Source organism: Sardina pilchardus, chromosome 4, assembly GCF_963854185.1.
Source record: "Sardina pilchardus chromosome 4, fSarPil1.1, whole genome shotgun sequence".
NCBI lineage: Eukaryota > Metazoa > Chordata > Actinopteri > Clupeiformes > Clupeidae > Sardina > Sardina pilchardus.
The window spans coordinates 89,197-110,786 of record NC_084997.1 but is presented as its reverse complement, the minus strand read 5'-3'; the positions used below and the strand labels follow the sequence as shown (position 1 = coordinate 110,786).

The window sequence follows — 21,590 nt, the reverse complement described above, 5'->3', positions numbered from 1 at the left end:
AGTTTTAGTGCTTGTTTTCATCTGGAATGTTTAGCTTATTTTTTGGGGTGACAGCTTTGTTTTCGATGTAGTTTTCACCGTGTTGTACAATTCCCGGTCTCGCTGTGTTCATTCGCCCAAGAGCTGCAAAGTAATTTTTTCAACACTGTCTGAGTATGGAAAATAGCCTATAGTCTGCATGGCCTTCGACATCCCAGATATTGTAGTGTTTTCCTGAACAACTGTAGGTTACTCGTTTCAGGATGTCCAAGTAGAGCGAGTGACCAAAGGTCCTGTTTTTACGCACAGCGAATTGATATATGAAAAGCTAATATCAGCGTGCTTCATGAAGTTTTGCTTGACAGCAGTTGCTACTACATAGCCTATGTTGTCGGATTAGATGCAGCATTCGATTGACGTGTGTCTACTATTACGTATAAGGCCTATATAAACCGTGCGCTAAGGAGAAGCGCTCATTCACGTCTCCGTCGCCGGAGGGAGCGCCACGCTTTCTGTCGCTAGTGTACATCTGGACATGTATGGATCATTGGCTGCCAGTGACTCTAGCACACCAGTAGAGAACTGCATTTGGAGCAGTTGTTTTTTCTTTCTCCGTGGCGAAGATGAAGCAAAGAGGATCCACGAAACAACCCTCTTTACAACACATGACCTGAATGCGCAGTCCTAACTGGCCAGAGACCCAACTCGGAGCGTCCGCATCCCGACCGGTATGTGTACGTTGTTTTCATTGAGAGGCTAAGTTTCTAAAACGAAGCTCATATTTTATGAATTGTAAATTAGGGCTGTTCTCTCCAATGAAACGTCCCCTGTGTTTTCGCTCTGCTTAGAAAAACAGATTTTTTTTTTTTTATATCCCATCAAATACTTAGTGGTTTTATATTCTCATGCATGGCCAGACACTGATTTCTCTCCTTAGCTTTGAGTATCATCTTTGTTTGAAAAGCTGAGCTTTTTTTTACTCCAGTGACATTTTCTAATTTACTTGTGGTAGTTTCAAATGGTGTACACACCAAGTGGTTTTTGCCATGCTATGTCACCATTACAATTTATTTAGCTTCTAAACAAATCTGTGAGCGTTTTAATCAGAGATAAAGCTGCCCTATGTATGTTGTACTGTGAGTAAAGTATGTGCACTTGCCTAACCAAACTCTTCTGTCAGTACCCATCGTTTTTAGGATAAAGAAGGAACAGTTATTGGAAATGTTACCAAGTTTTAAATGCCATTTGTTGTATTCTTCACTTTCAAAGTTGAACTCCACGCGGAAAATGCGCCTTTGTTTTCTTGAACACAATGTAGCGTACCTCACCTTTCACAACACACGCGTCTCCAACCCGGGTTAGGGAGCTTTAAGTAGGTTACTTTGGCCGGTTGCTTTCGCTTACGGCCATACCACGCTGAACACGCCCGATCTCGTCCGATCTCGGAAGCTAAGCAGCGTCGGGCCTGGTTAGTACTTGGATGGGAGACCGCCTGGGAATACCAGGTGCCGTAAGCTTTTCTCTCCATCAGCCAGTGAAACTTTTTTTTTTTTTCAGGCTGTCTGTCTGTGCGTGCCTGCTCCCTAGTACGTAGACGTTCCAACCCCTTTGAATATTTGCTTCCTCCGTTTGAAAGCAAAATAAAGAAATACATAAATAAATAAATAAATAAATACATAGGTAGGAAATATAGGCTAAGCCAGCAACAGGTCGGAAAAAATTGCACGAGTTGACTGTAAACAGCTGGCGGATTGGGGGAGTTTTAGTGCTTGTTTTCATCTGGAATGTTTAGCTTATTTTTTGGGGTGACAGCTTTGTTTTCGATGTAGTTTTCACCGTGTTGTACAATTCCCGGTCTCGCTGTGTTCATTCGCCCAAGAGCTGCAAAGTAATTTTTTCAACACTGTCTGAGTATGGAAAATAGCCTATAGTCTGCATGGCCTTCGACATCCCAGATATTGTAGTGTTTTCCTGAACAACTGTAGGTTACTCGTTTCAGGATGTCCAAGTAGAGCGAGTGACCAAAGGTCCTGTTTTTACGCACAGCGAATTGATATATGAAAAGCTAATATCAGCGTGCTTCATGAAGTTTTGCTTGACAGCAGTTGCTACTACATAGCCTATGTTGTCGGATTAGATGCAGCATTCGATTGACGTGTGTCTACTATTACCTATAAGGCCTATATAAACCGTGCGCTAAGGAGAAGCGCTCATTCACGTCTCCGTCGCCGGAGGGAGCGCCACGCTTTCTGTCGCTAGTGTACATCTGGACATGTATGGATCATTGGCTGCCAGTGACTCTAGCACACCAGTAGAGAACTGCATTTGGAGCAGTTGTTTTTTCTTTCTCCGTGGCGAAGATGAAGCAAAGAGGATCCACGAAACAACCCTCTTTACAACACATGACCTGAATGCGCAGTCCTAACTGGCCAGAGACCCAACTCGGAGCGTCCGCATCCCGACCGGTATGTGTACGTTGTTTTCATTGAGAGGCTAAGTTTCTAAAACGAAGCTCATATTTTATGAATTGTAAATTAGGGCTGTTCTCTCCAATGAAACGTCTCCTGTGTTTTCGCTCTGCTTAGAAAAACGGATTTTTTTTTTTTTTAAATCCCATCAAATACTTAGTGGTTTTATATTCTCATGCATGGCCAGACACTGATTTCTCTCCTTAGCTTTGAGTATCATCTTTGTTTGAAAAGCTGAGCTTTTTTTTACTCCAGTGACATTTTCTAATTTACTTGTGGTAGTTTCAAATGGTGTACACACCAAGTGGTTTTTGCCATGCTATGTCACCATTACAATTTATTTAGCTTCTAAACAAATCTGTGAGCGTTTTAATCAGAGATAAAGCTGCCCTATGTATGTTGTACTGTGAGTAAAGTATGTGCACTTGCCTAACCAAACTCTTCTGTCAGTACCCATCGTTTTTAGGATAAAGAAGGAACAGTTATTGGAAATGTTACCAAGTTTTAAATGCCATTTGTTGTATTCTTCACTTTCAAAGTTGAACTCCACGCGGAAAATGCGCCTTTGTTTTCTTGAACACAATGTAGCGTACCTCACCTTTCACAACACACGCGTCTCCAACCCGGGTTAGGGAGCTTTAAGTAGGTTACTTTGGCCGGTTGCTTTCGCTTACGGCCATACCACGCTGAACACGCCCGATCTCGTCCGATCTCGGAAGCTAAGCAGCGTCGGGCCTGGTTAGTACTTGGATGGGAGACCGCCTGGGAATACCAGGTGCCGTAAGCTTTTCTCTCCATCAGCCAGTGAAACTTTTTTTTTTTCAGGCTGTCTGTCTGTGCGTGCCTGCTCCCTAGTACGTAGACGTTCCAACCCCTTTGAATATTTGCTTCCTCCGTTTGAAAGCAAAATAAAGAAATACATAAATAAATAAATAAATAAATACATAGGTAGGAAATATAGGCTAAGCCAGCAACAGGTCGGAAAAAATTGCACGAGTTGACTGTAAACAGCTGGCGGATTGGGGGAGTTTTAGTGCTTGTTTTCATCTGGAATGTTTAGCTTATTTTTTGGGGTGACAGCTTTGTTTTCGATGTAGTTTTCACCGTGTTGTACAATTCCCGGTCTCGCTGTGTTCATTCGCCCAAGAGCTGCAAAGTAATTTTTTCAACACTGTCTGAGTATGGAAAATAGCCTATAGTCTGCATGGCCTTCGACATCCCAGATATTGTAGTGTTTTCCTGAACAACTGTAGGTTACTCGTTTCAGGATGTCCAAGTAGAGCGAGTGACCAAAGGTCCTGTTTTTACGCACAGCGAATTGATATATGAAAAGCTAATATCAGCGTGCTTCATGAAGTTTTGCTTGACAGCAGTTGCTACTACATAGCCTATGTTGTCGGATTAGATGCAGCATTCGATTGACGTGTGTCTACTATTACGTATAAGGCCTATATAAACCGTGCGCTAAGGAGAAGCGCTCATTCACGTCTCCGTCGCCGGAGGGAGCGCCACGCTTTCTGTCGCTAGTGTACATCTGGACATGTATGGATCATTGGCTGCCAGTGACTCTAGCACACCAGTAGAGAACTGCATTTGGAGCAGTTGTTTTTTCTTTCTCCGTGGCGAAGATGAAGCAAAGAGGATCCACGAAACAACCCTCTTTACAACACATGACCTGAATGCGCAGTCCTAACTGGCCAGAGACCCAACTCGGAGCGTCCGCATCCCGACCGGTATGTGTACGTTGTTTTCATTGAGAGGCTAAGTTTCTAAAACGAAGCTCATATTTTATGAATTGTAAATTAGGGCTGTTCTCTCCAATGAAACGTCCCCTGTGTTTTCGCTCTGCTTAGAAAAACAGATTTTTTTTTTTTTATATCCCATCAAATACTTAGTGGTTTTATATTCTCATGCATGGCCAGACACTGATTTCTCTCCTTAGCTTTGAGTATCATCTTTGTTTGAAAAGCTGAGCTTTTTTTTACTCCAGTGACATTTTCTAATTTACTTGTGGTAGTTTCAAATGGTGTACACACCAAGTGGTTTTTGCCATGCTATGTCACCATTACAATTTATTTAGCTTCTAAACAAATCTGTGAGCGTTTTAATCAGAGATAAAGCTGCCCTATGTATGTTGTACTGTGAGTAAAGTATGTGCACTTGCCTAACCAAACTCTTCTGTCAGTACCCATCGTTTTTAGGATAAAGAAGGAACAGTTATTGGAAATGTTACCAAGTTTTAAATGCCATTTGTTGTATTCTTCACTTTCAAAGTTGAACTCCACGCGGAAAATGCGCCTTTGTTTTCTTGAACACAATGTAGCGTACCTCACCTTTCACAACACACGCGTCTCCAACCCGGGTTAGGGAGCTTTAAGTAGGTTACTTTGGCCGGTTGCTTTCGCTTACGGCCATACCACGCTGAACACGCCCGATCTCGTCCGATCTCGGAAGCTAAGCAGCGTCGGGCCTGGTTAGTACTTGGATGGGAGACCGCCTGGGAATACCAGGTGCCGTAAGCTTTTCTCTCCATCAGCCAGTGAAACTTTTTTTTTTTTTCAGGCTGTCTGTCTGTGCGTGCCTGCTCCCTAGTACGTAGACGTTCCAACCCCTTTGAATATTTGCTTCCTCCGTTTGAAAGCAAAATAAAGAAATACATAAATAAATAAATAAATAAATACATAGGTAGGAAATATAGGCTAAGCCAGCAACAGGTCGGAAAAAATTGCACGAGTTGACTGTAAACAGCTGGCGGATTGGGGGAGTTTTAGTGCTTGTTTTCATCTGGAATGTTTAGCTTATTTTTTGGGGTGACAGCTTTGTTTTCGATGTAGTTTTCACCGTGTTGTACAATTCCCGGTCTCGCTGTGTTCATTCGCCCAAGAGCTGCAAAGTAATTTTTTCAACACTGTCTGAGTATGGAAAATAGCCTATAGTCTGCATGGCCTTCGACATCCCAGATATTGTAGTGTTTTCCTGAACAACTGTAGGTTACTCGTTTCAGGATGTCCAAGTAGAGCGAGTGACCAAAGGTCCTGTTTTTACGCACAGCGAATTGATATATGAAAAGCTAATATCAGCGTGCTTCATGAAGTTTTGCTTGACAGCAGTTGCTACTACATAGCCTATGTTGTCGGATTAGATGCAGCATTCGATTGACGTGTGTCTACTATTACCTATAAGGCCTATATAAACCGTGCGCTAAGGAGAAGCGCTCATTCACGTCTCCGTCGCCGGAGGGAGCGCCACGCTTTCTGTCGCTAGTGTACATCTGGACATGTATGGATCATTGGCTGCCAGTGACTCTAGCACACCAGTAGAGAACTGCATTTGGAGCAGTTGTTTTTTCTTTCTCCGTGGCGAAGATGAAGCAAAGAGGATCCACGAAACAACCCTCTTTACAACACATGACCTGAATGCGCAGTCCTAACTGGCCAGAGACCCAACTCGGAGCGTCCGCATCCCGACCGGTATGTGTACGTTGTTTTCATTGAGAGGCTAAGTTTCTAAAACGAAGCTCATATTTTATGAATTGTAAATTAGGGCTGTTCTCTCCAATGAAACGTCTCCTGTGTTTTCGCTCTGCTTAGAAAAACGGATTTTTTTTTTTTTTAAATCCCATCAAATACTTAGTGGTTTTATATTCTCATGCATGGCCAGACACTGATTTCTCTCCTTAGCTTTGAGTATCATCTTTGTTTGAAAAGCTGAGCTTTTTTTTACTCCAGTGACATTTTCTAATTTACTTGTGGTAGTTTCAAATGGTGTACACACCAAGTGGTTTTTGCCATGCTATGTCACCATTACAATTTATTTAGCTTCTAAACAAATCTGTGAGCGTTTTAATCAGAGATAAAGCTGCCCTATGTATGTTGTACTGTGAGTAAAGTATGTGCACTTGCCTAACCAAACTCTTCTGTCAGTACCCATCGTTTTTAGGATAAAGAAGGAACAGTTATTGGAAATGTTACCAAGTTTTAAATGCCATTTGTTGTATTCTTCACTTTCAAAGTTGAACTCCACGCGGAAAATGCGCCTTTGTTTTCTTGAACACAATGTAGCGTACCTCACCTTTCACAACACACGCGTCTCCAACCCGGGTTAGGGAGCTTTAAGTAGGTTACTTTGGCCGGTTGCTTTCGCTTACGGCCATACCACGCTGAACACGCCCGATCTCGTCCGATCTCGGAAGCTAAGCAGCGTCGGGCCTGGTTAGTACTTGGATGGGAGACCGCCTGGGAATACCAGGTGCCGTAAGCTTTTCTCTCCATCAGCCAGTGAAACTTTTTTTTTTTCAGGCTGTCTGTCTGTGCGTGCCTGCTCCCTAGTACGTAGACGTTCCAACCCCTTTGAATATTTGCTTCCTCCGTTTGAAAGCAAAATAAAGAAATACATAAATAAATAAATAAATAAATACATAGGTAGGAAATATAGGCTAAGCCAGCAACAGGTCGGAAAAAATTGCACGAGTTGACTGTAAACAGCTGGCGGATTGGGGGAGTTTTAGTGCTTGTTTTCATCTGGAATGTTTAGCTTATTTTTTGGGGTGACAGCTTTGTTTTCGATGTAGTTTTCACCGTGTTGTACAATTCCCGGTCTCGCTGTGTTCATTCGCCCAAGAGCTGCAAAGTAATTTTTTCAACACTGTCTGAGTATGGAAAATAGCCTATAGTCTGCATGGCCTTCGACATCCCAGATATTGTAGTGTTTTCCTGAACAACTGTAGGTTACTCGTTTCAGGATGTCCAAGTAGAGCGAGTGACCAAAGGTCCTGTTTTTACGCACAGCGAATTGATATATGAAAAGCTAATATCAGCGTGCTTCATGAAGTTTTGCTTGACAGCAGTTGCTACTACATAGCCTATGTTGTCGGATTAGATGCAGCATTCGATTGACGTGTGTCTACTATTACGTATAAGGCCTATATAAACCGTGCGCTAAGGAGAAGCGCTCATTCACGTCTCCGTCGCCGGAGGGAGCGCCACGCTTTCTGTCGCTAGTGTACATCTGGACATGTATGGATCATTGGCTGCCAGTGACTCTAGCACACCAGTAGAGAACTGCATTTGGAGCAGTTGTTTTTTCTTTCTCCGTGGCGAAGATGAAGCAAAGAGGATCCACGAAACAACCCTCTTTACAACACATGACCTGAATGCGCAGTCCTAACTGGCCAGAGACCCAACTCGGAGCGTCCGCATCCCGACCGGTATGTGTACGTTGTTTTCATTGAGAGGCTAAGTTTCTAAAACGAAGCTCATATTTTATGAATTGTAAATTAGGGCTGTTCTCTCCAATGAAACGTCCCCTGTGTTTTCGCTCTGCTTAGAAAAACAGATTTTTTTTTTTTTATATCCCATCAAATACTTAGTGGTTTTATATTCTCATGCATGGCCAGACACTGATTTCTCTCCTTAGCTTTGAGTATCATCTTTGTTTGAAAAGCTGAGCTTTTTTTTACTCCAGTGACATTTTCTAATTTACTTGTGGTAGTTTCAAATGGTGTACACACCAAGTGGTTTTTGACATGCTATGTCACCATTACAATTTATTTAGCTTCTAAACAAATCTGTGAGCGTTTTAATCAGAGATAAAGCTGCCCTATGTATGTTGTACTGTGAGTAAAGTATGTGCACTTGCCTAACCAAACTCTTCTGTCAGTACCCATCGTTTTTAGGATAAAGAAGGAACAGTTATTGGAAATGTTACCAAGTTTTAAATGCCATTTGTTGTATTCTTCACTTTCAAAGTTGAACTCCACGCGGAAAATGCGCCTTTGTTTTCTTGAACACAATGTAGCGTACCTCACCTTTCACAACACACGCGTCTCCAACCCGGGTTAGGGAGCTTTAAGTAGGTTACTTTGGCCGGTTGCTTTCGCTTACGGCCATACCACGCTGAACACGCCCGATCTCGTCCGATCTCGGAAGCTAAGCAGCGTCGGGCCTGGTTAGTACTTGGATGGGAGACCGCCTGGGAATACCAGGTGCCGTAAGCTTTTCTCTCCATCAGCCAGTGAAACTTTTTTTTTTTTCAGGCTGTCTGTCTGTGCGTGCCTGCTCCCTAGTACGTAGACGTTCCAACCCCTTTGAATATTTGCTTCCTCCGTTTGAAAGCAAAATAAAGAAATACATAAATAAATAAATAAATAAATACATAGGTAGGAAATATAGGCTAAGCCAGCAACAGGTCGGAAAAAATTGCACGAGTTGACTGTAAACAGCTGGCGGATTGGGGGAGTTTTAGTGCTTGTTTTCATCTGGAATGTTTAGCTTATTTTTTGGGGTGACAGCTTTGTTTTCGATGTAGTTTTCACCGTGTTGTACAATTCCCGGTCTCGCTGTGTTCATTCGCCCAAGAGCTGCAAAGTAATTTTTTCAACACTGTCTGAGTATGGAAAATAGCCTATAGTCTGCATGGCCTTCGACATCCCAGATATTGTAGTGTTTTCCTGAACAACTGTAGGTTACTCGTTTCAGGATGTCCAAGTAGAGCGAGTGACCAAAGGTCCTGTTTTTACGCACAGCGAATTGATATATGAAAAGCTAATATCAGCGTGCTTCATGAAGTTTTGCTTGACAGCAGTTGCTACTACATAGCCTATGTTGTCGGATTAGATGCAGCATTCGATTGACGTGTGTCTACTATTACGTATAAGGCCTATATAAACCGTGCGCTAAGGAGAAGCGCTCATTCACGTCTCCGTCGCCGGAGGGAGCGCCACGCTTTCTGTCGCTAGTGTACATCTGGACATGTATGGATCATTGGCTGCCAGTGACTCTAGCACACCAGTAGAGAACTGCATTTGGAGCAGTTGTTTTTTCTTTCTCCGTGGCGAAGATGAAGCAAAGAGGATCCACGAAACAACCCTCTTTACAACACATGACCTGAATGCGCAGTCCTAACTGGCCAGAGACCCAACTCGGAGCGTCCGCATCCCGACCGGTATGTGTACGTTGTTTTCATTGAGAGGCTAAGTTTCTAAAACGAAGCTCATATTTTATGAATTGTAAATTAGGGCTGTTCTCTCCAATGAAACGTCCCCTGTGTTTTCGCTCTGCTTAGAAAAACAGATTTTTTTTTTTTTATATCCCATCAAATACTTAGTGGTTTTATATTCTCATGCATGGCCAGACACTGATTTCTCTCCTTAGCTTTGAGTATCATCTTTGTTTGAAAAGCTGAGCTTTTTTTTACTCCAGTGACATTTTCTAATTTACTTGTGGTAGTTTCAAATGGTGTACACACCAAGTGGTTTTTGACATGCTATGTCACCATTACAATTTATTTAGCTTCTAAACAAATCTGTGAGCGTTTTAATCAGAGATAAAGCTGCCCTATGTATGTTGTACTGTGAGTAAAGTATGTGCACTTGCCTAACCAAACTCTTCTGTCAGTACCCATCGTTTTTAGGATAAAGAAGGAACAGTTATTGGAAATGTTACCAAGTTTTAAATGCCATTTGTTGTATTCTTCACTTTCAAAGTTGAACTCCACGCGGAAAATGCGCCTTTGTTTTCTTGAACACAATGTAGCGTACCTCACCTTTCACAACACACGCGTCTCCAACCCGGGTTAGGGAGCTTTAAGTAGGTTACTTTGGCCGGTTGCTTTCGCTTACGGCCATACCACGCTGAACACGCCCGATCTCGTCCGATCTCGGAAGCTAAGCAGCGTCGGGCCTGGTTAGTACTTGGATGGGAGACCGCCTGGGAATACCAGGTGCCGTAAGCTTTTCTCTCCATCAGCCAGTGAAACTTTTTTTTTTTTCAGGCTGTCTGTCTGTGCGTGCCTGCTCCCTAGTACGTAGACGTTCCAACCCCTTTGAATATTTGCTTCCTCCGTTTGAAAGCAAAATAAAGAAATACATAAATAAATAAATAAATAAATACATAGGTAGGAAATATAGGCTAAGCCAGCAACAGGTCGGAAAAAATTGCACGAGTTGACTGTAAACAGCTGGCGGATTGGGGGAGTTTTAGTGCTTGTTTTCATCTGGAATGTTTAGCTTATTTTTTGGGGTGACAGCTTTGTTTTCGATGTAGTTTTCACCGTGTTGTACAATTCCCGGTCTCGCTGTGTTCATTCGCCCAAGAGCTGCAAAGTAATTTTTTCAACACTGTCTGAGTATGGAAAATAGCCTATAGTCTGCATGGCCTTCGACATCCCAGATATTGTAGTGTTTTCCTGAACAACTGTAGGTTACTCGTTTCAGGATGTCCAAGTAGAGCGAGTGACCAAAGGTCCTGTTTTTACGCACAGCGAATTGATATATGAAAAGCTAATATCAGCGTGCTTCATGAAGTTTTGCTTGACAGCAGTTGCTACTACATAGCCTATGTTGTCGGATTAGATGCAGCATTCGATTGACGTGTGTCTACTATTACGTATAAGGCCTATATAAACCGTGCGCTAAGGAGAAGCGCTCATTCACGTCTCCGTCGCCGGAGGGAGCGCCACGCTTTCTGTCGCTAGTGTACATCTGGACATGTATGGATCATTGGCTGCCAGTGACTCTAGCACACCAGTAGAGAACTGCATTTGGAGCAGTTGTTTTTTCTTTCTCCGTGGCGAAGATGAAGCAAAGAGGATCCACGAAACAACCCTCTTTACAACACATGACCTGAATGCGCAGTCCTAACTGGCCAGAGACCCAACTCGGAGCGTCCGCATCCCGACCGGTATGTGTACGTTGTTTTCATTGAGAGGCTAAGTTTCTAAAACGAAGCTCATATTTTATGAATTGTAAATTAGGGCTGTTCTCTCCAATGAAACGTCCCCTGTGTTTTCGCTCTGCTTAGAAAAACAGATTTTTTTTTTTTTATATCCCATCAAATACTTAGTGGTTTTATATTCTCATGCATGGCCAGACACTGATTTCTCTCCTTAGCTTTGAGTATCATCTTTGTTTGAAAAGCTGAGCTTTTTTTTACTCCAGTGACATTTTCTAATTTACTTGTGGTAGTTTCAAATGGTGTACACACCAAGTGGTTTTTGCCATGCTATGTCACCATTACAATTTATTTAGCTTCTAAACAAATCTGTGAGCGTTTTAATCAGAGATAAAGCTGCCCTATGTATGTTGTACTGTGAGTAAAGTATGTGCACTTGCCTAACCAAACTCTTCTGTCAGTACCCATCGTTTTTAGGATAAAGAAGGAACAGTTATTGGAAATGTTACCAAGTTTTAAATGCCATTTGTTGTATTCTTCACTTTCAAAGTTGAACTCCACGCGGAAAATGCGCCTTTGTTTTCTTGAACACAATGTAGCGTACCTCACCTTTCACAACACACGCGTCTCCAACCCGGGTTAGGGAGCTTTAAGTAGGTTACTTTGGCCGGTTGCTTTCGCTTACGGCCATACCACGCTGAACACGCCCGATCTCGTCCGATCTCGGAAGCTAAGCAGCGTCGGGCCTGGTTAGTACTTGGATGGGAGACCGCCTGGGAATACCAGGTGCCGTAAGCTTTTCTCTCCATCAGCCAGTGAAACTTTTTTTTTTTTCAGGCTGTCTGTCTGTGCGTGCCTGCTCCCTAGTACGTAGACGTTCCAACCCCTTTGAATATTTGCTTCCTCCGTTTGAAAGCAAAATAAAGAAATACATAAATAAATAAATAAATAAATACATAGGTAGGAAATATAGGCTAAGCCAGCAACAGGTCGGAAAAAATTGCACGAGTTGACTGTAAACAGCTGGCGGATTGGGGGAGTTTTAGTGCTTGTTTTCATCTGGAATGTTTAGCTTATTTTTTGGGGTGACAGCTTTGTTTTCGATGTAGTTTTCACCGTGTTGTACAATTCCCGGTCTCGCTGTGTTCATTCGCCCAAGAGCTGCAAAGTAATTTTTTCAACACTGTCTGAGTATGGAAAATAGCCTATAGTCTGCATGGCCTTCGACATCCCAGATATTGTAGTGTTTTCCTGAACAACTGTAGGTTACTCGTTTCAGGATGTCCAAGTAGAGCGAGTGACCAAAGGTCCTGTTTTTACGCACAGCGAATTGATATATGAAAAGCTAATATCAGCGTGCTTCATGAAGTTTTGCTTGACAGCAGTTGCTACTACATAGCCTATGTTGTCGGATTAGATGCAGCATTCGATTGACGTGTGTCTACTATTACGTATAAGGCCTATATAAACCGTGCGCTAAGGAGAAGCGCTCATTCACGTCTCCGTCGCCGGAGGGAGCGCCACGCTTTCTGTCGCTAGTGTACATCTGGACATGTATGGATCATTGGCTGCCAGTGACTCTAGCACACCAGTAGAGAACTGCATTTGGAGCAGTTGTTTTTTCTTTCTCCGTGGCGAAGATGAAGCAAAGAGGATCCACGAAACAACCCTCTTTACAACACATGACCTGAATGCGCAGTCCTAACTGGCCAGAGACCCAACTCGGAGCGTCCGCATCCCGACCGGTATGTGTACGTTGTTTTCATTGAGAGGCTAAGTTTCTAAAACGAAGCTCATATTTTATGAATTGTAAATTAGGGCTGTTCTCTCCAATGAAACGTCCCCTGTGTTTTCGCTCTGCTTAGAAAAACAGATTTTTTTTTTTTTATATCCCATCAAATACTTAGTGGTTTTATATTCTCATGCATGGCCAGACACTGATTTCTCTCCTTAGCTTTGAGTATCATCTTTGTTTGAAAAGCTGAGCTTTTTTTTACTCCAGTGACATTTTCTAATTTACTTGTGGTAGTTTCAAATGGTGTACACACCAAGTGGTTTTTGCCATGCTATGTCACCATTACAATTTATTTAGCTTCTAAACAAATCTGTGAGCGTTTTAATCAGAGATAAAGCTGCCCTATGTATGTTGTACTGTGAGTAAAGTATGTGCACTTGCCTAACCAAACTCTTCTGTCAGTACCCATCGTTTTTAGGATAAAGAAGGAACAGTTATTGGAAATGTTACCAAGTTTTAAATGCCATTTGTTGTATTCTTCACTTTCAAAGTTGAACTCCACGCGGAAAATGCGCCTTTGTTTTCTTGAACACAATGTAGCGTACCTCACCTTTCACAACACACGCGTCTCCAACCCGGGTTAGGGAGCTTTAAGTAGGTTACTTTGGCCGGTTGCTTTCGCTTACGGCCATACCACGCTGAACACGCCCGATCTCGTCCGATCTCGGAAGCTAAGCAGCGTCGGGCCTGGTTAGTACTTGGATGGGAGACCGCCTGGGAATACCAGGTGCCGTAAGCTTTTCTCTCCATCAGCCAGTGAAACTTTTTTTTTTTTCAGGCTGTCTGTCTGTGCGTGCCTGCTCCCTAGTACGTAGACGTTCCAACCCCTTTGAATATTTGCTTCCTCCGTTTGAAAGCAAAATAAAGAAATACATAAATAAATAAATAAATAAATACATAGGTAGGAAATATAGGCTAAGCCAGCAACAGGTCGGAAAAAATTGCACGAGTTGACTGTAAACAGCTGGCGGATTGGGGGAGTTTTAGTGCTTGTTTTCATCTGGAATGTTTAGCTTATTTTTTGGGGTGACAGCTTTGTTTTCGATGTAGTTTTCACCGTGTTGTACAATTCCCGGTCTCGCTGTGTTCATTCGCCCAAGAGCTGCAAAGTAATTTTTTCAACACTGTCTGAGTATGGAAAATAGCCTATAGTCTGCATGGCCTTCGACATCCCAGATATTGTAGTGTTTTCCTGAACAACTGTAGGTTACTCGTTTCAGGATGTCCAAGTAGAGCGAGTGACCAAAGGTCCTGTTTTTACGCACAGCGAATTGATATATGAAAAGCTAATATCAGCGTGCTTCATGAAGTTTTGCTTGACAGCAGTTGCTACTACATAGCCTATGTTGTCGGATTAGATGCAGCATTCGATTGACGTGTGTCTACTATTACCTATAAGGCCTATATAAACCGTGCGCTAAGGAGAAGCGCTCATTCACGTCTCCGTCGCCGGAGGGAGCGCCACGCTTTCTGTCGCTAGTGTACATCTGGACATGTATGGATCATTGGCTGCCAGTGACTCTAGCACACCAGTAGAGAACTGCATTTGGAGCAGTTGTTTTTTCTTTCTCCGTGGCGAAGATGAAGCAAAGAGGATCCACGAAACAACCCTCTTTACAACACATGACCTGAATGCGCAGTCCTAACTGGCCAGAGACCCAACTCGGAGCGTCCGCATCCCGACCGGTATGTGTACGTTGTTTTCATTGAGAGGCTAAGTTTCTAAAACGAAGCTCATATTTTATGAATTGTAAATTAGGGCTGTTCTCTCCAATGAAACGTCTCCTGTGTTTTCGCTCTGCTTAGAAAAACGGATTTTTTTTTTTTTTAAATCCCATCAAATACTTAGTGGTTTTATATTCTCATGCATGGCCAGACACTGATTTCTCTCCTTAGCTTTGAGTATCATCTTTGTTTGAAAAGCTGAGCTTTTTTTTACTCCAGTGACATTTTCTAATTTACTTGTGGTAGTTTCAAATGGTGTACACACCAAGTGGTTTTTGCCATGCTATGTCACCATTACAATTTATTTAGCTTCTAAACAAATCTGTGAGCGTTTTAATCAGAGATAAAGCTGCCCTATGTATGTTGTACTGTGAGTAAAGTATGTGCACTTGCCTAACCAAACTCTTCTGTCAGTACCCATCGTTTTTAGGATAAAGAAGGAACAGTTATTGGAAATGTTACCAAGTTTTAAATGCCATTTGTTGTATTCTTCACTTTCAAAGTTGAACTCCACGCGGAAAATGCGCCTTTGTTTTCTTGAACACAATGTAGCGTACCTCACCTTTCACAACACACGCGTCTCCAACCCGGGTTAGGGAGCTTTAAGTAGGTTACTTTGGCCGGTTGCTTTCGCTTACGGCCATACCACGCTGAACACGCCCGATCTCGTCCGATCTCGGAAGCTAAGCAGCGTCGGGCCTGGTTAGTACTTGGATGGGAGACCGCCTGGGAATACCAGGTGCCGTAAGCTTTTCTCTCCATCAGCCAGTGAAACTTTTTTTTTTTCAGGCTGTCTGTCTGTGCGTGCCTGCTCCCTAGTACGTAGACGTTCCAACCCCTTTGAATATTTGCTTCCTCCGTTTGAAAGCAAAATAAAGAAATACATAAATAAATAAATAAATAAATACATAGGTAGGAAATATAGGCTAAGCCAGCAACAGGTCGGAAAAAATTGCACGAGTTGACTGTAAACAGCTGGCGGATTGGGGGAGTTTTAGTGCTTGTTTTCATCTGGAATGTTTAGCTTATTTTTTGGGGTGACAGCTTTGTTTTCGATGTAGTTTTCACCGTGTTGTACAATTCCCGGTCTCGCTGTGTTCATTCGCCCAAGAGCTGCAAAGTAATTTTTTCAACACTGTCTGAGTATGGAAAATAGCCTATAGTCTGCATGGCCTTCGACATCCCAGATATTGTAGTGTTTTCCTGAACAACTGTAGGTTACTCGTTTCAGGATGTCCAAGTAGAGCGAGTGACCAAAGGTCCTGTTTTTACGCACAGCGAATTGATATATGAAAAGCTAATATCAGCGTGCTTCATGAAGTTTTGCTTGACAGCAGTTGCTACTACATAGCCTATGTTGTCGGATTAGATGCAGCATTCGATTGACGTGTGTCTACTATTACGTATAAGGCCTATATAAACCGTGCGCTAAGGAGAAGCGCTCATTCACGTCTCCGTCGCCGGAGGGAGCGCCACGCTTTCTGTCGCTAGTGTACATCTGGACATGTATGGATCATTGGCTGCCAGTGACTCTAGCACACCAGTAGAGAACTGCATTTGGAGCAGTTGTTTTTTCTTTCTCCGTGGCGAAGATGAAGCAAAGAGGATCCACGAAACAACCCTCTTTACAACACATGACCTGAATGCGCAGTCCTAACTGGCCAGAGACCCAACTCGGAGCGTCCGCATCCCGACCGGTATGTGTACGTTGTTTTCATTGAGAGGCTAAGTTTCTAAAACGAAGCTCATATTTTATGAATTGTAAATTAGGGCTGTTCTCTCCAATGAAACGTCCCCTGTGTTTTCGCTCTGCTTAGAAAAACAGATTTTTTTTTTTTTATATCCCATCAAATACTTAGTGGTTTTATATTCTCATGCATGGCCAGACACTGATTTCTCTCCTTAGCTTTGAGTATCATCTTTGTTTGAAAAGCTGAGCTTTTTTTTACTCCAGTGACATTTTCTAATTTACTTGTGGTAGTTTCAAATGGTGTACACACCAAGTGGTTTTTGACATGCTATGTCACCATTACAATTTATTTAGCTTCTAAACAAATCTGTGAGCGTTTTAATCAGAGATAAAGCTGCCCTATGTATGTTGTACTGTGAGTAAAGTATGTGCACTTGCCTAACCAAACTCTTCTGTCAGTACCCATCGTTTTTAGGATAAAGAAGGAACAGTTATTGGAAATGTTACCAAGTTTTAAATGCCATTTGTTGTATTCTTCACTTTCAAAGTTGAACTCCACGCGGAAAATGCGCCTTTGTTTTCTTGAACACAATGTAGCGTACCTCACCTTTCACAACACACGCGTCTCCAACCCGGGTTAGGGAGCTTTAAGTAGGTTACTTTGGCCGGTTGCTTTCGCTTACGGCCATACCACGCTGAACACGCCCGATCTCGTCCGATCTCGGAAGCTAAGCAGCGTCGGGCCTGGTTAGTACTTGGATGGGAGACCGCCTGGGAATACCAGGTGCCGTAAGCTTTTCTCTCCATCAGCCAGTGAAACTTTTTTTTTTTTCAGGCTGTCTGTCTGTGCGTGCCTGCTCCCTAGTACGTAGACGTTCCAACCCCTTTGAATATTTGCTTCCTCCGTTTGAAAGCAAAATAAAGAAATACATAAATAAATAAATAAATAAATACATAGGTAGGAAATATAGGCTAAGCCAGCAACAGGTCGGAAAAAATTGCACGAGTTGACTGTAAACAGCTGGCGGATTGGGGGAGTTTTAGTGCTTGTTTTCATCTGGAATGTTTAGCTTATTTTTTGGGGTGACAGCTTTGTTTTCGATGTAGTTTTCACCGTGTTGTACAATTCCCGGTCTCGCTGTGTTCATTCGCCCAAGAGCTGCAAAGTAATTTTTTCAACACTGTCTGAGTATGGAAAATAGCCTATAGTCTGCATGGCCTTCGACATCCCAGATATTGTAGTGTTTTCCTGAACAACTGTAGGTTACTCGTTTCAGGATGTCCAAGTAGAGCGAGTGACCAAAGGTCCTGTTTTTACGCACAGCGAATTGATATATGAAAAGCTAATATCAGCGTGCTTCATGAAGTTTTGCTTGACAGCAGTTGCTACTACATAGCCTATGTTGTCGGATTAGATGCAGCATTCGATTGACGTGTGTCTACTATTACGTATAAGGCCTATATAAACCGTGCGCTAAGGAGAAGCGCTCATTCACGTCTCCGTCGCCGGAGGGAGCGCCACGCTTTCTGTCGCTAGTGTACATCTGGACATGTATGGATCATTGGCTGCCAGTGACTCTAGCACACCAGTAGAGAACTGCATTTGGAGCAGTTGTTTTTTCTTTCTCCGTGGCGAAGATGAAGCAAAGAGGATCCACGAAACAACCCTCTTTACAACACATGACCTGAATGCGCAGTCCTAACTGGCCAGAGACCCAACTCGGAGCGTCCGCATCCCGACCGGTATGTGTACGTTGTTTTCATTGAGAGGCTAAGTTTCTAAAACGAAGCTCATATTTTATGAATTGTAAATTAGGGCTGTTCTCTCCAATGAAACGTCCCCTGTGTTTTCGCTCTGCTTAGAAAAACAGATTTTTTTTTTTTTATATCCCATCAAATACTTAGTGGTTTTATATTCTCATGCATGGCCAGACACTGATTTCTCTCCTTAGCTTTGAGTATCATCTTTGTTTGAAAAGCTGAGCTTTTTTTTACTCCAGTGACATTTTCTAATTTACTTGTGGTAGTTTCAAATGGTGTACACACCAAGTGGTTTTTGACATGCTATGTCACCATTACAATTTATTTAGCTTCTAAACAAATCTGTGAGCGTTTTAATCAGAGATAAAGCTGCCCTATGTATGTTGTACTGTGAGTAAAGTATGTGCACTTGCCTAACCAAACTCTTCTGTCAGTACCCATCGTTTTTAGGATAAAGAAGGAACAGTTATTGGAAATGTTACCAAGTTTTAAATGCCATTTGTTGTATTCTTCACTTTCAAAGTTGAACTCCACGCGGAAAATGCGCCTTTGTTTTCTTGAACACAATGTAGCGTACCTCACCTTTCACAACACACGCGTCTCCAACCCGGGTTAGGGAGCTTTAAGTAGGTTACTTTGGCCGGTTGCTTTCGCTTACGGCCATACCACGCTGAACACGCCCGATCTCGTCCGATCTCGGAAGCTAAGCAGCGTCGGGCCTGGTTAGTACTTGGATGGGAGACCGCCTGGGAATACCAGGTGCCGTAAGCTTTTCTCTCCATCAGCCAGTGAAACTTTTTTTTTTTTCAGGCTGTCTGTCTGTGCGTGCCTGCTCCCTAGTACGTAGACGTTCCAACCCCTTTGACTTCCTCCGTTTGAAAGCAAAATAAAGAAATACATAAATAAATAAATAAATAAATACATAGGTAGGAAATATAGGCTAAGCCAGCAACAGGTCGGAAAAAATTGCACGAGTTGACTGTAAACAGCTGGCGGATTGGGGGAGTTTTAGTGCTTGTTTTCATCTGGAATGTTTAGCTTATTTTTTGGGGTGACAGCTTTGTTTTCGATGTAGTTTTCACCGTGTTGTACAATTCCCGGTCTCGCTGTGTTCATTCGCCCAAGAGCTGCAAAGTAATTTTTTCAACACTGTCTGAGTATGGAAAATAGCCTATAGTCTGCATGGCCTTCGACATCCCAGATATTGTAGTGTTTTCCTGAACAACTGTAGGTTACTCGTTTCAGGATGTCCAAGTAGAGCGAGTGACCAAAGGTCCTGTTTTTACGCACAGCGAATTGATATATGAAAAGCTAATATCAGCGTGCTTCATGAAGTTTTGCTTGACAGCAGTTGCTACTACATAGCCTATGTTGTCGGATTAGATGCAGCATTCGATTGACGTGTGTCTACTATTACGTATAAGGCCTATATAAACCGTGCGCTAAGGAGAAGCGCTCATTCACGTCTCCGTCGCCGGAGGGAGCGCCACGCTTTCTGTCGCTAGTGTACATCTGGACATGTATGGATCATTGGCTGCCAGTGACTCTAGCACACCAGTAGAGAACTGCATTTGGAGCAGTTGTTTTTTCTTTCTCCGTGGCGAAGATGAAGCAAAGAGGATCCACGAAACAACCCTCTTTACAACACATGACCTGAATGCGCAGTCCTAACTGGCCAGAGACCCAACTCGGAGCGTCCGCATCCCGACCGGTATGTGTACGTTGTTTTCATTGAGAGGCTAAGTTTCTAAAACGAAGCTCATATTTTATGAATTGTAAATTAGGGCTGTTCTCTCCAATGAAACGTCCCCTGTGTTTTCGCTCTGCTTAGAAAAACAGATTTTTTTTTTTTTATATCCCATCAAATACTTAGTGGTTTTATATTCTCATGCATGGCCAGACACTGATTTCTCTCCTTAGCTTTGAGTATCATCTTTGTTTGAAAAGCTGAGCTTTTTTTTACTCCAGTGACATTTTCTAATTTACTTGTGGTAGTTTCAAATGGTGTACACACCAAGTGGTTTTTGACATGCTATGTCACCATTACAATTTATTTAGCTTCTAAACAAATCTGTGAGCGTTTTAATCAGAGATAAAGCTGCCCTATGTATGTTGTACTGTGAGTAAAGTATGTGCACTTGCCTAACCAAACTCTTCTGTCAGTACCCATCGTTTTTAGGATAAAGAAGGAACAGTTATTGGAAATGTTACCAAGTTTTAAATGCCATTTGTTGTATTCTTCACTTTCAAAGTTGAACTCCACGCGGAAAATGCGCCTTTGTTTTCTTGAACACAATGTAGCGTACCTCACCTTTCACAACACACGCGTCTCCAACCCGGGTTAGGGAGCTTTAAGTAGGTTACTTTGGCCGGTTGCTTTCGCTTACGGCCATACCACGCTGAACACGCCCCATCTCGTCCGATCTCGGAAGCTAAGCAGCGTCGGGCCTGGTTAGTACTTGGATGGGAGACCGCCTGGGAATACCAGGTGCCGTAAGCTTTTCTCTCCATCAGCCAGTGAAACTTTTTTTTTTTTCAGGCTGTCTGTCTGTGCGTGCCTGCTCCCTAGTACGTAGACGTTCCAACCCCTTTGACTTCCTCCGTTTGAAAGCAAAATAAAGAAATACATAAATAAATAAATAAATAAATACATAGGTAGGAAATATAGGCTAAGCCAGCAACAGGTCGGAAAAAATTGCACGAGTTGACTGTAAACAGCTGGCGGATTGGGGGAGTTTTAGTGCTTGTTTTCATCTGGAATGTTTAGCTTATTTTTTGGGGTGACAGCTTTGTTTTCGATGTAGTTTTCACCGTGTTGTACAATTCCCGGTCTCGCTGTGTTCATTCGCCCAAGAGCTGCAAAGTAATTTTTTCAACACTGTCTGAGTATGGAAAATAGCCTATAGTCTGCATGGCCTTCGACATCCCAGATATTGTAGTGTTTTCCTGAACAACTGTAGGTTACTCGTTTCAGGATGTCCAAGTAGAGCGAGTGACCAAAGGTCCTGTTTTTACGCACAGCGAATTGATATATGAAAAGCTAATATCAGCGTGCTTCATGAAGTTTTGCTTGACAGCAGTTGCTACTACATAGCCTATGTTGTCGGATTAGATGCAGCATTCGATTGACGTGTGTCTACTATTACGTATAAGGCCTATATAAACCGTGCGCTAAGGAGAAGCGCTCATTCACGTCTCCGTCGCCGGAGGGAGCGCCACGCTTTCTGTCGCTAGTGTACATCTGGACATGTATGGATCATTGGCTGCCAGTGACTCTAGCACACCAGTAGAGAACTGCATTTGGAGCAGTTGTTTTTTCTTTCTCCGTGGCGAAGATGAAGCAAAGAGGATCCACGAAACAACCCTCTTTACAACACATGACCTGAATGCGCAGTCCTAACTGGCCAGAGACCCAACTCGGAGCGTCCGCATCCCAACCGGTATGTGTACGTTGTTTTCATTGAGAGGCTAAGTTTCTAAAACGAAGCTCATATTTTATGAAT

General features: G+C 42.8%; 12 non-coding genes across 12 annotated transcripts; all 12 read left to right on the top strand.

The window, feature by feature from the left end:
• The first annotated feature begins 1,377 nt into the window (after positions 1 to 1,377).
• LOC134079403 (5S ribosomal RNA) lies at positions 1,378 to 1,496 on the top strand. The gene has a single exon (XR_009939035.1). It is a non-coding gene; the product is annotated as a 5S ribosomal RNA (ribosomal RNA).
• Positions 1,497 to 3,115: 1,619 nt separating this feature from the next.
• Positions 3,116 to 3,234, top strand: LOC134079401 (5S ribosomal RNA). Its single transcript, XR_009939033.1, has one exon. It is a non-coding gene; the product is annotated as a 5S ribosomal RNA (ribosomal RNA).
• Positions 3,235 to 4,850: 1,616 nt separating this feature from the next.
• Positions 4,851 to 4,969, top strand: LOC134079400 (5S ribosomal RNA). Its single transcript, XR_009939032.1, has one exon. It is a non-coding gene; the product is annotated as a 5S ribosomal RNA (ribosomal RNA).
• A 1,619-nt stretch (positions 4,970 to 6,588) lies between these two features.
• LOC134079399 (5S ribosomal RNA) lies at positions 6,589 to 6,707 on the top strand. Its single transcript, XR_009939031.1, has one exon. It is a non-coding gene; the product is annotated as a 5S ribosomal RNA (ribosomal RNA).
• A 1,616-nt stretch (positions 6,708 to 8,323) lies between these two features.
• On the top strand, positions 8,324 to 8,442 carry LOC134079398 (5S ribosomal RNA). Its single transcript, XR_009939030.1, has one exon. It is a non-coding gene; the product is annotated as a 5S ribosomal RNA (ribosomal RNA).
• A 1,617-nt stretch (positions 8,443 to 10,059) lies between these two features.
• LOC134079397 (5S ribosomal RNA) lies at positions 10,060 to 10,178 on the top strand. Its single transcript, XR_009939029.1, has one exon. It is a non-coding gene; the product is annotated as a 5S ribosomal RNA (ribosomal RNA).
• A 1,617-nt stretch (positions 10,179 to 11,795) lies between these two features.
• LOC134079396 (5S ribosomal RNA) lies at positions 11,796 to 11,914 on the top strand. Its single transcript, XR_009939028.1, has one exon. It is a non-coding gene; the product is annotated as a 5S ribosomal RNA (ribosomal RNA).
• Positions 11,915 to 13,531: 1,617 nt separating this feature from the next.
• LOC134079395 (5S ribosomal RNA) lies at positions 13,532 to 13,650 on the top strand. The gene has a single exon (XR_009939027.1). It is a non-coding gene; the product is annotated as a 5S ribosomal RNA (ribosomal RNA).
• Positions 13,651 to 15,268: 1,618 nt separating this feature from the next.
• Positions 15,269 to 15,387, top strand: LOC134079394 (5S ribosomal RNA). The gene has a single exon (XR_009939026.1). It is a non-coding gene; the product is annotated as a 5S ribosomal RNA (ribosomal RNA).
• Positions 15,388 to 17,003: 1,616 nt separating this feature from the next.
• LOC134079388 (5S ribosomal RNA) lies at positions 17,004 to 17,122 on the top strand. The gene has a single exon (XR_009939020.1). It is a non-coding gene; the product is annotated as a 5S ribosomal RNA (ribosomal RNA).
• Positions 17,123 to 18,739: 1,617 nt separating this feature from the next.
• Positions 18,740 to 18,858, top strand: LOC134079379 (5S ribosomal RNA). The gene has a single exon (XR_009939014.1). It is a non-coding gene; the product is annotated as a 5S ribosomal RNA (ribosomal RNA).
• A 1,610-nt stretch (positions 18,859 to 20,468) lies between these two features.
• LOC134079375 (5S ribosomal RNA) lies at positions 20,469 to 20,587 on the top strand. The gene has a single exon (XR_009939013.1). It is a non-coding gene; the product is annotated as a 5S ribosomal RNA (ribosomal RNA).
• Positions 20,588 to 21,590: the final 1,003 nt, after the last annotated feature.